Source organism: Akebia trifoliata, chromosome 8 (assembly GCF_017979445.1).
Source record: "Akebia trifoliata isolate Shusen 1 chromosome 8, ASM1797944v1, whole genome shotgun sequence".
In the NCBI taxonomy this organism is placed as follows: Eukaryota; Viridiplantae; Streptophyta; class Magnoliopsida; order Ranunculales; family Lardizabalaceae; genus Akebia; species Akebia trifoliata.
The window spans coordinates 19,458,643-19,463,031 of NC_141382.1; the positions used below are offsets into that span (position 1 = coordinate 19,458,643).

Consider the following 4,389-nt stretch of genomic DNA (forward strand, 5'->3'; position numbering starts at 1 on the left):
ATCTGAGGTTGGGACGGCGATTCACAGGTTTTGGGTGGTTGCATTGTTGTTGGTTTGACTTTTGGCTGGATAGATTGAGTGGTTGGGTAGGTGGGTTTTAAATCAGGCTTATCTCTCCTAGGTTTGAAATGTGGGTATGTTGGGTTCGCTTAGGTGTAGCTTTGAAATGGGTGGACGTAGGTAGGCGGGTAGGGTTGGATTATGGCTAGGTTACATTGAGATAAGCAAATAGGAAGCCTTTTTTCTATTGACTCAATGGCTTATTGACTTGTAGATGGGTAGAGAGAGGAGGACCAGGGTGACCAGGCATTCTTCGGATGAGGAGGAGGAGGCGAAACCTAGGACCCGGACTCGCTTTGCTCTAGGGTCTGGGGTGGCTACAGAGACTGGTAGGCCGGGTCGGCCTTTGTGGAAGCCCGATTCATCTTTCATGGCTGGTTCTTCTTTCAGCAGTCGGGCAGAGGAGGCTATCACTTTTCAGAGCGGTCCAGTTGAGGACCTTGCAGGTAGTACTGGTGGGATAGGCAAACGAGGTAGCAGAGGGGGTAGAGGCCAGGCAGATAGGGTTGCGGGTGCAGGCAGAGTAGTCTGAGAGGTTCTCAGGATAGAGATCCCTAAGGAGGAGAGCGATACCTCTCTTCTTCATGGGTTAGCGAGGCATGTCTTCATGCTTGTTCGATTGGATATCCCCACCCCCTATCTTTCGGCGAGCTTCAGGTGTACGTGAAGCTTGTTTCTATCTACAGTTGCACTATTCTCAAATGATATCCGGACTCAATTCTCGATGATGGGTTTCGGAGCTTTCTTGTAGATCCAACGCTTAGAGATGATCGACCTCTATTTCTAGCCATGGTTGAGAGGTGGTTTCCAGCGACTCACCCCTTTCATATGCCGGAGCTGGAAATAAACATCCAGCCATCAGACTTCGTGGCGATTATGGGCATAGCTATGGATTGAGAACCCCTACCTCTGACTATGCTGACTGTCAGGAGGTAGGCGAGCTATGGTGTATTGCCAGGGTCCTTGCCTCCATGGTTGGGAAGATGGGACAGATTAGTACAGAGGTGTTGATGGGACTGTTACTAATCGAGGGAGAGGATGGGACCCCCCACACCTACCGATAAAGAGTGGCCCGGTTTGGAGACAGAGATTTTGATACAGTTTTTCGCATTTGCTTTCTCATTCTCATTGACAGTTGTTTCTTCTTAGAGGATGACTTTTCAGTTTCTACCACTTTCTTTTCCATGATGTACGACATTGATCATATTGGCCATTTTGATTGGGGGAACCTCATTTATGGTACCATTCTTGCCGGACTTGATCGAGTGGTGGAAGGGATCACTATACCCCATGAAGCTGGGATCTCTATTCACTTCTTCTGACAGTTTATTGAGGTAAATAGATCTCAATTTCGTTTCTTCTTGGTTTCTTCATCGATATCTTGTGCATTGTCTGACACTTTTCAACCCTTTTTCCAGATTTTTGTCCATGTATATTTTCCATTTTATCTGCCTACCCGTCGTCATCCTGATGAGGGTTATCCATTGGGTGTCTTTTGGGTTACTAGATATGCCAGGGCTATCAGGAGTAGCCCTAGGAGTGCCCGGGCCCATATTGGCAGATGTCGCCTTCGAGACGTGAGTATTTTAACCATTTTCCTCTGTTCTTTTGAACTTGGAGTTATCTGTACATGTTGTCTGATTTTCTTTTTTGCAGATCTTCTCTGTTACTTTACGATACCTTCCCCGTACTGTCAGCGGGAGGCAGGAGGTGAGGAACGCTTACTGTCGTAACACTAGGCGACAATGCTACCCCTATTTCATTGGAGAACAGAGGTACACATTTTATCTGGGGGAGCGTCTATTCTTCCAGCACGACGGGAGGCTTCGCATCCTTGTCGCTCCACCTGAGCCTATTTCGGGGGTTATGACGATGGATGAATATCTTGCCCAATCGAGGACCGTAGATGCTGCTGGGCTGGTGACTACCAAGCTTGGTTCCGAGAGGCATCCATTGGATACATCATGCCTACAATCACTGCTCGGGCTATGATCACTGAGATCTGAGGGGTCCTGATTTAGGAACATGCTATCACGGTATAAATTGTGTCCCTATATCTCTTTCCTTATAACTTTATGCCTTTTATCGTTCTCATTTGGTTAGTACTTTTGATCCTAGGCCGATGACCTTCGTCTCCTTCGAGAGGGTTATGTCCTTATCGAGGAGCAGGTAGCGAAGGCCATGGAGATGGAAAATAGGTGGAGGGCCTCCAGGGTTAAGGTGAAGGAGCAGGCGGCTTGTATCGAGGCGCAAGCTGCCCATATCCAGGAGCTAGAGTTGGAGATGGCCTTACGAGAGTTCTGGCCGAGATAGTATGTTGCTTTTGTTTCCTTTCTTTTCTATTGGTAGATCGTAGTTCATTTGTATCCTGTTTTGATTTGTTCTTTCATTATCTTTTCAGGACTATCATCTACGTTGAGATGGAGCGAGTACCTCTACGTGCCCTCTGACACCTCCCAGGGTAAACATTTGCATTTTAGTTGTTCATTTCCATGCATATCCAGTATATATCTGCATGTTTCTTCACTTGCTTTGTTTATTTCTTTTCAGGCCTCCCTTTCCACTGGTCCCTTTGTTCTAAGTGCTGGTATCGTGGGGACTACAGAGCAGGATGTTGCCTTTAACGCGGAGCTATTCTTCACGGACTTCGATGGACAATTGTGGATGCACGGTTTACCTTCTTCCGGGGTGTCTAGCTTGGGTGCAGTTGCTGGATCTTCTTCTAGAGTAATCCTAGAGACTCAGAGCACCCAGGATGATGCTACCCCCCCTTTGATATGATTTTATTTCTTGCAAAACATGTAGATATTTTTGTATTAGACTCAGACATGTTGTATAAACATTTTGGCATGTTGTATATATGCAATCATGTTTATCATTTCTTAGCATTTATTGTATCATTATAATTGTGCATGCAATTGACTCGGGTCTTAATAGGCTTCCATAGAATGATATCAATTATCAGTGTCTCCATAGGCCCGTTGAGTGTTTGTGAGCCTGCGAATAGGCCAAGGGTGCAATCAGGGTCCAAAGGACTCTTCGAGTATTCTCTCGAGCGGTGTGAGTTGTTTGGGGGCCCATGGGCCTAATGGTGAGTAATACGGGGGCATGTGGTTTGTGGGGTTTTGACCGCCTGAATCGATCCATTATGATCACAGTGAGCCCCTATGTGCCTAGTATACATTTTGAGAGCTTTCGAGAGTTTTGACCACATTTATCGAGTATGTGGGAGTCCCGATTATTTTCCATGTGATTTTAAGGTTTTGGGACATAAGATGACCGTTACGTGGTCCTTAATATTTAAGGAATCAAATAATTCAGGGCCCTAAGGTTAAAAAATGTTCTGGTCCATGTTTTCAACATGGATAAGCGTTGTCAATTTTTCATCTGTGCTCCCAGTACGGATGAGTCATCTGGGAATTCATCCGTGCTTTGGGCACGGATAGGTCAATTTTGGCTTCTCCGTGCCTTAAACATAGAAGAGTCCATTTTGATTTTCATCCGTACCTTAGATACGGATGAGCCCATTTTTTCTTTATCCGTGCTTATGCCACGGACCATAACGATTTTCTATTTTACAAAGCATGTTCCACCATTCGAGACTTCTTTCTCAAGACTTCTCCCCTAAGCTCCATGAAGATGCCTCACACTCTTCCTAACTTGAAAAGGTATGGCATTGTTGATCCTTTCTTGAATAGCTGGATAAAGGTTATGGATAGTGATGAAAGGGTTCAATGGATTTTAAATAAATTGGGGTTTACTTTCTCCTTGCTAAAGATTCCATTACAATGAAGCTTGATTGAGGCAATGTTAGGGTGCTCAGTTCCCGATCTCAACCTTTTTCAATTTGAGGAACATGAAATGACTCCTACCATTGAAGAGCTTGAAGTGTTGTTGGGTCTCTAGATGACGGATATGGTTGTTGTTCCACCTTTGCGAGATGGTTATCGAGGCGAAGCTTCCGACTTCTTGGGGATAAACCGCAAATTTTTAAAGATCCCAGATGGTGGATCGGTTTTGAAGACGATGTTTAGATCTTTCTTGATCGTCTTACAAATCCCTCAAGATCATTGATTCATTTTAATGCTCTCACGTTTATGGTAGTGAGTCAACTCTTGTTTCCGGGTGGTGGAGACATTATGGACCTTTCCCTCATTTAAGTGATTCAATAAGTCTGAGAGGGATGACGGTTGGCTCCCATACTTTTGAGTGAGATATTCCAATCCCTTACGGTTTGTTCATCCGGTCATGATCGAATTTTCCAAGGATATGCTCCACTCCTACAGGTAAACTCCAAACTTAACATAGATTTGAATTTAAATTTACTAG

General features: G+C 44.9%; 1 long non-coding RNA gene across 1 annotated transcript; it reads left to right on the plus strand.

Annotated features, from left to right (window-relative positions):
- Positions 1–680: 680 nt before the first annotated feature.
- LOC147396345 (uncharacterized) lies at positions 681–2,940 on the plus strand. Its single transcript, XR_015180775.1, has 4 exons — positions 681–2,096; positions 2,179–2,372; positions 2,462–2,521; positions 2,611–2,940. It is a non-coding gene; the product is annotated as an uncharacterized LOC147396345 (long non-coding RNA).
- The last annotated feature ends 1,449 nt before the right edge of the window (positions 2,941–4,389 follow it).